At 43.1% G+C, this 13,096-nt stretch overlaps 2 protein-coding genes across 7 annotated transcripts in view; both read right to left on the bottom strand.

The window, feature by feature from the left end:
* The window catches only part of TIAM2 (TIAM Rac1 associated GEF 2), a 227,522-nt gene extending 226,955 nt beyond the window's left edge, over nt 1-567 (bottom strand). The window contains exon 1 of one of the 2 annotated variants that reach the window (XM_059401317.1): nt 434-567. The gene's annotated coding sequence lies outside the window, so the exon portion shown is untranslated. Of the gene's footprint in view, nt 1-23; nt 181-433 lie in introns of those variants that run through there. The other variant, XM_059401316.1, reaches the window with a different exon arrangement.
* Nucleotides 568-4,758: 4,191 nt separating this feature from the next.
* The window catches only part of SCAF8 (SR-related CTD associated factor 8), a 222,286-nt gene continuing 213,948 nt past the window's right edge, over nt 4,759-13,096 (bottom strand). For all 5 annotated transcript variants that reach the window (XR_009404528.1, XR_009404529.1, XR_009404531.1 and 2 more), the window contains one exon: nt 4,759-5,139. The gene's annotated coding sequence lies outside the window, so the exon portion shown is untranslated. The remainder of the gene's footprint in view (nt 5,140-13,096) is intronic.

Genomic DNA, 13,096 nt, shown 5'->3' with positions numbered 1-13,096 from the left:
CCGCCCGCCCGCCGTCCCCTTACCTCAGCCGGAGCGCCCGGCCCTGCCCGCAGCGCTGCTGCTCCCGCCGCGGCCCCAGCGCCGGGCCCCCGCAGGGAACCGTCTACGCGGGGCGCGAGAAGTTGTTGGGGGGAGGGGGAGGGTCCCTCGGTCCTGCTGGGCGGCCGCGGGCACGGCCGGCCCTCGCCCAGCGCGCAGCGCCTGTGGCAGCGAGCGCGGCCGCACCTCCTCCCCGGCCGCTCGGCCCGCCTCCCTCCCCGCCCGCCGCGCGGCCCTCCCCTCCGCCCCGGCCCCTCCCCAGCCCCGTTCCTCCCCTCACCCCGGCCCGCGCCGCTCCCCCGCCGCCCGGCCCCGACCGTCGCCTCCGGGACTCTCTCTGGGGCGCGCCCACTAACGAACACCCAGAACTCTCAAAGTCTGAGCGGGCGCCTACCCGGGCCGAGGAGTCCTGCGCGCCTTCGAGGCTCGAGGGGGCTCCGGTTCCTTCCGCAGGAGAGCGGGTCGCGGAGAAGACGGTTCCTCGGGTACCGCCGAGAGCAGTAGCGGGCGGAATCCCCGGTCTCGCTGGGCAGGCGGGAGAGACGGGGGTGACGCCGAATGGAGACCCGAGGGTGCCGGAGAACGCGGGCGTCCCTGCGGGCTTCAGGAGAGAAACCTGGGTGCTCCCGGGGGCCGGGATGGGGGTGGGGGGGCGGGCGCGCGGGGCAGGCGGGGGTGAGGGCTGTGCTCCCGCGACCCCCGGCTGTGCCTTTGCAGAGTCTCTCCCCTGAGGGGGACGGGGAAGGGGAGGAAGATGTAGTCCCCGTGGGGTCGTCCAAGAAGAAGGCGCCGACACAGAACAGCCGTGGAAGAATTTCTTAGGGGCGATGGCTGTGGGGTTACAGGGAAAAAGGAGACAGCTTGCTGTGTGCACACCAGATCCCAGGGAAGGACAGAGGGAAGCGAGCCCCCTGGCCTCCCTGCCCGCAGTCTAAGGAGGTTCATCGTGAGTCCCACATTCCCAGTTCTTGGGACCCAAGTGCCTCGTAGCCGTGTTTCTACCAGTCATCGGCCGCGAAGTGTGGCTTCCGCGCAAACCCAGAGGTGAATTTCAGAGTAGGAAAGCCAGGGCCTTTGGTCAATTAAGCTCCAAGACAGCTGAAAGAAGGTTCTCACGGCTGCCCACAGTCGAGAAGACAAACAGAATCAGCTGTCCCACACACACCTACACGTTTTAGATGAAGCCCCAAGGGTTGGCTGGGATCAGACGGACCTGGTTCTCCCTCCACCTTCCGCTGAGTCGGGCTCTGTTCACTGAACTGGTAACTGGCCCCTTTCGCCTACATAGGCTTCCCCTGGCCGGGTCTCCGCACCTGCGCAGGTGGCTCTACCTAGGAAAACGCCTCCTCACCCCGCTCACCCCGCAATACTGAGTTCAAGCATCACCGCCTCTCAGGAGCTTTTCCCTCTTGACACATGACTTAATTCTGCCATGCGATTTGGAATTTTTGTGTTTTTTGTTGGTGGTTTTTTGGTCTGTGATTTTTGTTTTGGGGTTTTTTGTTGTTGTTGTTGTTGTTGTTGTTGTTACTGTTTTTATATTTTCCCCCTTTCTTATATTGCAATTTTTCACACTACTTTATAACTTCTCTTTTCTCAGTTATACGAGTAAAATGTTGACTGCACAAACTTGGAAAAATACACACAACCCAAATACCTCCAACTCCCCTAATCTTCTAGGGACGGCTTCCCTTGATAGCCAATTAATCAGAGTGTGAGCCCCCGTTCCATGTGTTATCAGTCTGGATCCAGTCAGGAGAGAGAAGCCACCCAGCAAAATGGTTTAAAGAATCTTTAACTATGACAGGACTTGGAGCAATGAGGGATGGGCAAGTAAGAAGCAGAGAAAAAAGAAAATAGGTATAGCAGATAAAAGGATCTAGGCGCAGTCCCTTCTGCTAGGGCTGAGACAGCACCAAAGGATGAGCCTCCTGCTCCCCCAGAGTGAGGCCCACACCCTGCTCAGGGAGAACATGGCCATGGCGCGTGGAACAGCAGAGAAGTCACTGTGGTATCGTGCCGGGAAATTTGCTGGAAATCCATGCTCTGCGGTTTGCTGATAATCTACCCCAAGGTTGTGAGGAAAGGTGCTCACAGAGCAGTGTCTCCCGGAAGCGCTTCCCTGCAAAATCACCCAGAGAAGAAGGGGCTGGGAGACAAGGCTGACTGCCCTCCGCTACAGGGTCTTGGTGCTAGAGACAATGCCCAAAATGCGGGAGCCGCCCAAGCCAGGGCATGGCAGCCTTGGGCAGAGCTCTGACCTCCTGCAGTATCTCCCCCACACTGCATAGTGACAGGCAGAGGAAATTATATAAAAGGCCCAGATCCATTTTTACGGAGAAGGCAAAAAGGATGAGTTTGGAACTGAAGGGCAAGGAGGTAAGCAGCACACTAGGCAACCTCAGAAAGTCCAGGCGTAGCCACTGCCCCTCCCCAAACACACCTGCACGTCCCAGATGAACATGGTCAACGTCTATGAATCTTGTCCCCCAGATTTTGTTCCTGGCAACCAGGCCACCTCCTGCAAGCGGCCTCAGCCTTTCCCCTCCACAGCTTTGCCCCGCCTGGAGGCAGGGATGCCTCCTTCCCGAGTTCTTCCCAGCACAGCTCTGACCGAGTTATTAGGCTCAACACGATTGAATAGAAGCCTTGGAGAAACCAAATGGGATTAGAGAAAGGAAAAGAAAAAAGTTAAAACCTAACCATGGTCCCCCAAATATGAAACCATCCACAGAGCTCCGTACTGCAGGTCTCTCTCCTTAGCCAGAGCCACCCACACTCTTCCTCCCAGTAACCCCGGGATCTAGTAGGGAGCCAAAGAGCACCGTGCCTCGAGCACCCTGGCTTGGCAGCCGTGTGCCCCCCGCCAGAGTCCAGGCTGCAGTGCCATGAAGGCCTAGTGAGGGAGAGACAAACTTCTCTTCACCTGCATCTAATCCCGCTCCATTAAATACAGGATAATCCACAGAGATGCAACTTTGTCTACAGTAAAGATGAGTGTACATGTTACGTTAGGAAGAGAAACTTAGTCCCCCAGTACCTAAACTCACTTATTAATCCACTTAACGGAGCATCTCCTCAGCACCTGGCACTGAACTGGGCGGTAGAGATATAATCTGTATAATTGTTACAATCCGAGGGAGAGCAAATCACTTTACAAATCACTTTTCAGATAGTTCTTTTTTATATCTCTGCTTAAGATGCAAAGCATATCATAATGAGTTAACTGAGCACTAAGGAATTAGAGAGGGGCCCCTGGAGAAAGCAACACTTAGCTGAGCTCTAAAGGACTGAATTGGAACATTCTAGGAAAGCGGGATGGTGAATTTGAGGCTCTGCGGTGGGGAAGAGCTGGGCGATTCTGAAGAAAGCGTTTAAGGACAAAGCACCAGGAGATGAGACCAAAGGGACAAATAAGAGGCAGTCATGCATGCTCATGTAGGCATGTGAAGAATTTTGGATTTTATCCTTCCAACAATGAGAACCCACTGGAGGGTTTTAAGCACCAACCAGTCTAGCTAGGGGTGGAGAACAGACTGGAAAGTACATCTGGGAAGGGCCTGGGGAGAATATATGAGACTAGCGCTCAGAGCAGAGGTTGGGCCTGGAGATAGAGACTGAGAAGTAACTTGTCTGTAGAAACAAAGCATAGCCCCGGGTGTGGTCGAGGTGGCTCCGGTAAAAACTGTGGACAGAAGAGGCAGAACTCTTTCAAGATGGAGTTGTGTGAGCAAAGAGAACTGGGAAGGAAGAGATGGCGGACAATCGGGAAATTACACATCATCGTCATTAAATGGCAAGATCAGCTACCCTTTGGAAGAACCAAAGGCCCAATCAAAGCAAATCTACTCCCAAAGTAAATTCAAATTTCCATGCTTGGCAACGACAGGAACAGCATGAAGGATTTAAAAAGGCAGCCCCACTGTCCTCGCCATGCACTCACTTCAGAGCCATCAAAACTGATCACCCGGGGGCGCCTGGGTGGCTCAGTGGGTTAAGTCGCTGCCTTCGGCTCGGGTCATGATCTCAGGGTCCTGGGATCGAGTCCCGCATCGGGCTCTCTGCTCAGCAGGGAGCCTGCTTCCTTCTCTCTCTCTCTCTCTCTGCCTCCCTCTCAGTGTGCTTGTGATTTCTCTCTGTCAAATAAATAAATAAAATCTTTAAAAAAAAAAAAAACAAAAAAAAAAAACTGATCACCCGGTTTCCTATTTTCTGAAAGGTCGAAAATAATAGTAGCTACAAGCCCACTTTCTAGAAACACCCATTTTGTTATATTCTCTGGCAGAATCTTTACTTAAATTACCCATATCTAAACTCAAAGTTAAAGATCATCCCTAATTCACCTTTCCCCCGAATTTTCTGGCATCTAGAAGGTGCCTAGCTGTGTTTACAGAACTGAATTTTGTCTGCAAATTCTTTCCGGTGTGTGCAGTATTTCTGAGAGAAGGACAGTGAGCTAATGGTGTCAACCTGCAAATCACCCTTCCCGAGTTCTACATCAGCAAAGGTTTTCTTAAAACACCTTCACTTGGGAAGGATTCTTGGTTTTTGTTTTGTTTTGTTTTGTTTTTTTAGGCTGTGGCTTTTTGCTCCTTTTTCACCCTTTCCTGACAGCTGAGGAAAGAGTCTTCCTGCCGCGTAGAGTCTCTGCTACAGCCCAGACCCTGCAGGTTATAGAACCGACGTCCCACGTGCACACACACACACCCGACACCGCTCAAGAATGGTTGTGTTTAATCCATAGCTCCATGGAGCCCAAAAGCAGTATTACAGCCCGTGGGCAAAAATGAGGATTCCTGTACTTGCGCTAAGTGCTCTTCTGTTCTTCATGCCCTTAACGTGAACAGGCCACCCACACTCTTCCTCCTAGCAACCCCGGGATCTAGTAGGGAGCCAAAGAGCACCGTGCCTCGAGGCCAGCTGTCCCTCCAGCAGAGGCAGGCCACTCCGCCCTGTGTCAGCTACTTTTGGAAAAGTCGAGAGTTCTAGAAGATAGCCTTTTCAAGGAAGGGCACATCTCTCTTTTCTGAAGATAACTTGGTCCTTTCCTCAAGCTGTTTGGGAACTTGCATGATTTACTTCACTGCATTTTTCTAATTCCTGAAAGAAAGAAAGAAAGCAGAGTCTTGACACAATCCCCAAAAGCTGTCTTTAACCCCAAACTCTAGACCCACCCTCTAGATCCATTACCGTAGACCATTTGCCTGTGTGTCTGGTGTGCATTTGAGAGGTAGAGCCCTGCAGTGGGCGCCCCCCACACGTGGATGACGGCTCTTCTTTCTCCTGGATGCATTTGACCAGTTTTCCTTCCCACTGCCAAGTTCATTTTTTAAAATCTTTTTTTTTTTTTTTAATTTGAATCCAGAGTGACTAACATACTGTTATATTAGTTTCAGGTGTATAATAGAGTGATTCAACCATCCTGTACATTACTCATTGCTCATCGTAAGTGTCCTCTTAATCCCCTTCACCAATTTCACCCATCCCCCAACCATCTCCCCTCTGGTGACCATCAGTTTGTTCGCTGTAGTTAATAGTCTGTTTTTTTTAATGAATCTTTTTGGTTTGTTTTTTGATTTTTAAACTCCACATATTAGTGAAATCATATGGTACTTATTTTTCTCTAGCTTATTTCACTGAGTATTATACCCTCTAGTTCCACCCATGCTGTTGCGAATGGCAAGATCTCAACCTTTTCAGGGCTGAGTAATATTCCTTTGTATACATATACACATCTTTATCCATTCACCTATCGATGGACACTTGGGCTGCTTTTATATCTTGGCTATTATAAATAGTGCAGCAATAAACACAGGGTACGTATTCTTGGCAAATAAGTGTTTTTATTTTCTTTGCATAAACACCTGGCAGTGAAATTACTGGATCATATGGTAATTCTATTTTTAATATTTTTTTCTATTTTTAATTTTTGAGGAACCTCTATACTATTTGCCAGAGTAGCTGCACCAGTTTGCATTCCCATGAACAATGTACAAGGGTTCTTTTTCCCACATCTTCATCAATACCAGTTGTTTCCTGTGTTTTTTATTTTAGCCATTCCAACAAGTGGGAGGTGGTATCTCATTCTGGTTTTGATTTGCATTTTCCTGATGATGAGTGTTATAGAACATCTTTTCATGTGTCTGTTGGCCATCTGGATGTCTTCGGAGAACTTCTGTTCATGTCTTCTGCCCGTTTTCTAACTGGATTATTTGTTTTTTCGGTGTTGAGTTGTAGATGTTCTTTATATATTTGGGATATTAACCTTTTATCAGCTACATCTTTATAAATATCTTCTCCCATTCAGTAGATTGTCTTTTAGTTTAGTTTTTGGAAAACTTTTAGACTTTTGTTTTCCAAAACATGGATTACTTTTGTAAACAAGACAAAAACGTTAGAAAAAGACCCTAAATATCATACTGAGCCAAGCTTAACAGCATTTTTTATTCTTTTATTTTTAAGACTTTTCTTTTTATTAATTTATTTAATTTTTTAAAGATTTTATTTATTTATTTATTTGACAGACAGAGATCACAAGTAGGCAGAGAGGCAGGCAGAGAGAGAGAGAGACGGGGAAGCAGGGTCCCTGCTGAGCAAAGAGCCTGATGCGGGGCTCCATCCCAGGACCCCAGAATCATGACCTGAGCTGAAGACAGAGGCTTTAACCCACTGAGCCACCCGGCTGCCCCTAAATTTATTTAAATTTTTGATAGTTAACATACAGTGCAGTATTGGTTTCTGGAGTAGAATTCAGTGATCATCACTTACATACAACACCTGGTGCTCATTGTAACAAGTCCTCTCCTTGATTCCCATCCTCCATATAGCCCATCCCCTACCCACCTCCTCCATCAACCCTCAGTTTGTTTTCTATTATTCTTTTATAACTTATTTTTCTCCTGTTTTAATTTTCCCCCTTCCCATGTGTTCTTTCTTAAGTTCTACATATGAGTGAAATACACAGGATTTGTCTTTATCTGACTTATTTCACTTAGCATAATACCCTCTAGCTCCAACTATGTCATTGCAAATGACAAGATTTCATTCTTTTTGATAGCTGAGTGATATTCCATTGTATATATGTATATCTTCTTTATTCATTCATCTGCTGATGGACATTTGGGCTTTCTCCACATTTTGGCTGTCGTAAATAATGCTGCTATAAACATCAGGGTACATGTACCCCTTTGAATTAGTATTTTTATAAACTTTGGGTAAATACATGTAGCACAATTGCTGGGTCATAGGGTCGTTCTATTTTTAAGGAACATCCATACTGTTCTCCAGAGTGGCTATAAGAGTTTGCCTTCCCACCAAGATTATGAGAGCGTTCCCCTTTCTCCATATCCTCATCAAAATCTGTTGTCTCTTGTGTTGTTAATTTCAGCCATTCTGACAGATGTGAGTGATATCTCATAGCTTAGTTTATTGATGCTTTCCCTTGCGGTGCAGAAGCCTTTTTTTTTTTTTTTTTTTTTTTTTGAATGCCAGTAATTCATTTTTGTTTTTGTTTCCCTTGCCTGCGGTAACATGTCTAGTAAGAAGTTGCTAAGGCCGAGGTCAGAGAGGTTTCTGTCTGTGTTCTCTAGGATTTTGATGGTTTCCTGTCTCACACTAAGTTTTTTCATCCATTTTGAATTTATTTTTGTTTAGGGTGTATGTGGTCCAATTTTCCCAATACCTTTCGTTGAAGAGACTGCCTTTTTTTTTTTTTTAATTATATGTGCTGCCGAAGCAAGCATAAGACTGCCTTTTTTTAAAAAAAGATTTTATTTATTTGAGAGAGAAAATGACTGCATGAATGGAAGTGGGGGAGGAGCAGAGGGAGAAGGAGAAGGAGACTCTCTGCTGAGCAGGGAGGCCCCACACAGGGGCTCCATCCCAGGACCCTGAAATCATGACCTAAGCCAAAGGCAGATGCTTAACTAAGTCACCCAGGTACCCAAAGAGATTGTCTTTTTTCCACTGGATATTCATTCCTGCTTTGTTGAAGATTAGTTGCCATATAGTTGTGAGCCTGTGTGAGAGTTGTGTGCCTTTTAGTTTTGTTCATTGTTTCCTTTGCTGTGCACAAGATTTTATTGTGACATAGTGCCACTAGTTTATTTTTGCTTTTGTTTCCCTTGCCTCAGGAGAAAAAAGTTGCTATGGCTGATGCCAAAAACATTACCACCTGTGGTTTATTCTAGGATTTTTATGGTTTCAGTTTTCACATTTAGGTCTTTAATCCATTTAAAATTTATTTTTGTTTATGGCATCATAAGAAAGTGGTCTCTTTTCCCAAAACCATTTGTTGAAAAGACTTCTTTCCCGTTGCATATTCTTTCTACCTTTGTCTAAGATTAATTGACTATATAATCACAGGTTTATTTCTGGGTTTTCTATTCTGTTCCATTGATCTGTGTATTTATTTTTGTGCCAGTACCATACTATTTTGAATACTACAGTTATATATTATATCTTTACATCTGACATTGTGATACATCCAATTTTGTTCTTCCTTTCCAAGATTGTTTTGGCTATTCTGGGTCTTTTGTGGTTCCATATAAATTTTAGGATTGTTAATGCTACTTATGTGAAAGATGCTGTTGGTGTTTTGATGGGGATTGCTACAGATTGCTATCAGTACTATGGACATTTTCACAATATTTATCCTTCCAATCCATGAGCACGGAATGTCTTTCCATTTGTGTCATCTTCACTTTCTCTCATCAGTGTTTTATAGTTGTTAGAGTACAGGCCTTTCGCCTCTTTGGTTAGGTTGATTCCTAGGCATTTTATTATTTTTGGTGTCATTATAAATGGGTTCATTTTCTTAGTTTCCTTTTTTGCCATTTCATCGTTAATGCTTAGAAATGAGATGGATTTCTGTGCACTGATTTTGTATACCATGACCTTATTGAATTCATTTACCAGTTCTAGTCAATTTTTTGGTGGAGTCTTTAGCGTTTTCTATATATAGTACCATGTCATATGCAAATAGTGAAAGTCTTACTTCTTCCTTACCAATTTGGATGCCTGTTAGTTCTTTTTCTTGTCTGATTGTTGTGGCTGGGACTTCCAGTACTATGTTGAATGAAAGTGGTGAGAGTGGGCTTCCTTGTCTTATTCCTGACAATAGGGAAATGCTCTGGTTTTCACCATTAAGTATGATGTTAGCTGTGAGTTTTTCATAAATGGCCTTTATTATGTTGAGGTATGTTCCCTTCAAAACTACTATGTTGAAAGTTGTTATCATGATGGTTGTTCATTGTACTTGGTGAAATGTTTTTCTGCATCTATCAAAATGATCATATGGTTTTTATCCTTTCTCTTATTGATATGGGGTATCACACTGATTGATTGATTGATTGATCCTTTCTCTTATTGATATGGGGTATCACACTGATGTATTGATTTTCCATACATCCCAGGAATAAATTCCACTAATCATGGTGAGTGATTTTTTAAATATATGGTTAGAGTCATTTTGCTAGTATTTTGCTGAGTTTGTTGAGGATGTTTACATCTATGTTAATCCAAGTTATTGGCCTACAGTTCTCTTTTTTGGTAGTATATTTATCTGGTTTTGATATCAGGGTAATACTGGCCTCATAAAATAAATTTGGAAGCTTTCCTTCCTCTTCTATTTTTTGGAACAGTTTGAGAAGAGTAGGTATTTTTTTTAAACATTTGGTAGAATTCACCTGTGAAGCTGGACTTTTGTTTGTTGGGGAGTTTTTTGTTTTTGTTTTTGTTTTTTTTTTTTTAATTACTGATTCAATTTTTTTTTTTTTTTTTTTTTGCTGGTAATTCATCTGTTTAAACTTTCTATTTCTTCCTGGTTCAGTTTTGGGAGATTATATGTTTCTAGGTATTTATCCTTTTCTTCTAGGTTGTCCAATTTATTGGTACATAACTTTTTCATAAATATTCTCTTACAATCTTTGTACTTCTATGGTGTTGGTTGTTGTGTATCCTCCTCTTTCATTTCTGGTTTAGTTTGAGTCTTCTCTCTCTCTCTAAGGAGTCTAGCTAAAGGTGTATCAGTTTTGTTGATCTTTTCTAAGAATCAACTGGTGGTTTCATTGATTTTTTTTTTCATTTCTTTTTTATTTATTTCTCTCCTAGTTTTTATTATTTCCTTCCTTCTACTGTTTTTAGGTTTGGGGGTTATTCTTCTTTTTCTAGCTCCTTTAGGTGTAAGGTTAGGTTGTTTGAGATGTTTCTTTCTTCTTGAGGTAGGCCTATATTGCTATAAACCTCCTTCTTATAACAACTTTTGTTGCATCCCAAAGATTTTTGGACCATTGTGTTTTCATTTTCATTGGTCTCCATGTATTTTTAATTTCCTCTTTGATTTCTTGGTTGATATATTCACTGCTTAGTAGCGTGTTATTTAACCTCCATGTATTGGTGTTCTTTCTAAATTTTTTCTTGTGATTGATTTCTAATTTTATAGTGCAGTGATCAGAAAAGATGCATGGTATGACTTGTTTATTTTTTTTTTCAAACTGGCTGAGATATGTTTTGTAGCCTAATATGTGATTTATTCTGGAGAATGTCCCACATGCACTTGAAAAGAATATGTATTCTCCTGTTTTAGGATGGAATGTTCTGAACTATCTGTTAGATCCATCTGGTTCCATGTGTCATTCAAAGCTACTATTTCCTTGATTTTCTGTTTGGATGATCTATCTATGGATATAAGTGAGGAGTTAACATCACTTACCATTATTATATCACAATTGATTAATTCCTTTATGTTTGTTATTAACTGCTTTTTGGATTTGGGTGCATAAATATTTACAATTGTTATATCTTCTTGTTGGATTGTCCCCCTTATGATTATATAGTGTCCTTCTTTGTCCCTTATTATAATTTGTTTTAAAATCTATTTTGTCTGATATAAGTATTGCTATTCCAGCTTTCTTTTCACTTCCATTTGCATAATGAATGTTCTTCTATCCCTTCACTTTCAATATGCATGTGTCTTTAGGTCTAACGTATAGGTAGCATATAGATAGGTAGCCTTCCTTTTTTTTTTTTCTGTTAAGATTTTTTAAAATTTATTTTTTATTTTTGGCATAACAGTATTTATTATTTTTGCACCATACCCAGTGCTCCATGCAATCTGTGCCCTCTATAATACCCACCACCTGGTACCCCGACCTCCCACCCCCGCCTCTTCAGAACCCTCAGATTGCTTTTCAGAGTCCATAGTCTCTCATGGTACACCTCCCCTTCCAATTTCCCCCAATTCCCTTCTCCTCTCTATCTCCCCATGTCCTCCATGCTATTTGTTATGCTCCACAAATAAGTGAAACCATATGATAATTGACTCTCTCTGCTTGACTGATTTCACTCAGCATAATCTCTTCCAGTCCCATCCATGTTGCTACAAAAGTTGGGTATTCGTCCTTTCTGATGGAGGCATAATACTCCATAGTGTATATGGACCACATCTTCCTTATCCATTCGTCCATTGAAGGGCATCTTGGTTCTTTCCACAGTTTGGCGACCGTGGCCATTGCTGCTATAAACATTGGGGTACAGATGGCCCTTCTTTTCACTACATCTGTATCTTTGGGGTAAATACCCAGGAGTGCAATTGCAGGGTCATAGGGAAGTTCTATTTTTAATTTCTTGAGGAATCTCCACACTGTTCTCCAATTAGGCTGCACCAACTTGCATTCCCACCAACAGTGTAAGAGGATTCCCCTTTCTCCACATCCCCTCCAACACATGTTTCCTGTCTTGTTAATTTTGGCCATTCTATCTGGTGTAAGGTGGTATCTCAATGTGGTTTTAATTTGAATCTCCCTGATGGCTAGTGATGATGAACTTTTGGGACTTGCTCAAAATCAAAAGCTTCTGCATAGCAAAGGAAACAGTCAAAAAAAACAAAGAGGCAGGGCGCCTGGGTGGCTCAGTGGGTTAAGCCGCTGCCTTCGGCTCAGGTCATGATCTCAGGGTCCTGGGATCGAGTCCCGCATCGGGCTCTCTGCTCAGCAGGGAGCCTGCTTCCTCCTCTCTCTCTCTCTCTGCCTGCCTCTCTGCCTACTTGTGATCTCTCTCTGTCAAATAAATAAATAAAATATTAAAAAAAAAAACAAAACAAAAAACAAAGAGGCAACCCACGGAATGGGAGAAGATATTTGCAAATGACAGTACAGACAAAAGGTTGATATCCAGGATCTATAATGAACTTCTCAAACTCAACACACACAAAACAGACAAGCAGATCAAAAAATGGGCAGAAGATATGAACAGACACTTCTCCAATGAAGACATACAAATGGCTATCAGACACATGAACAAATGTTCATCATCACTAGCCATCAGGTAGCCTTCCTTTTTTATCCATTCAATCACCCTGTGTCTTTTGATTAGAGAATTCAGTCCATTTACATTCAAGGTAATTATTAATAGATATGTACTTGTTGCCATTTTATTACTTGTTTTATGGTTGTTTTTATAGTTCTTCTCTGTTTCTTCTCTTGCTATCTTCTCTCATGGTTCATTGGCTTTCTTTTTTTTTTTTTATAAGATTTATTTACTTATTCATTTTTGGAAAGAGAGTATGAGTGGGGTGGAGGGCAGAGGGATAGGGAGAGGAAGATTAAGTCCCAGGGCTTAATCCTAGGCCCCTGAGATTGTGACCTGAGCCAAAAAGGCAGATGCTTAACTGGCTGACACACCCAGGTACCCAGGGCCTGCAAAGTTTCTGCTAAAAAATCAGCTAAGCCTTATGGGGTTTCCCTTGTATATAATTGTTTTCTTTTCTCTTGGTGCTTTGAAAATTCTCTCCTTATCACTACATTTTGCCATTTTAATTATTATGTGTCTTGGTGTGGACCTCCTTGGCTTGATTTTGTTTGGGGCTCTCTGTACCTCCTGCATCTAGATTTTTGTTTCCTTCCCCAGATTTGGGAAGTTTTCAGCTGTTATTACTTCAAATAAATTTTTTGCCCCTTTTCTCTCTCTTCTCTTTCTAGAATCTCTGTAATGCAAATGTTATTATACTTGTTGGTGTCACTGAGCTCCCTAAAACTTTTTTCTTTTTTTTTTCCTCTCT

This window comes from Mustela nigripes, chromosome 5 (assembly GCF_022355385.1).
Source record: "Mustela nigripes isolate SB6536 chromosome 5, MUSNIG.SB6536, whole genome shotgun sequence".
In the NCBI taxonomy this organism is placed as follows: domain Eukaryota; kingdom Metazoa; phylum Chordata; class Mammalia; order Carnivora; family Mustelidae; genus Mustela; species Mustela nigripes.
This window is presented reverse-complemented; position numbering and strand designations above follow the sequence as displayed.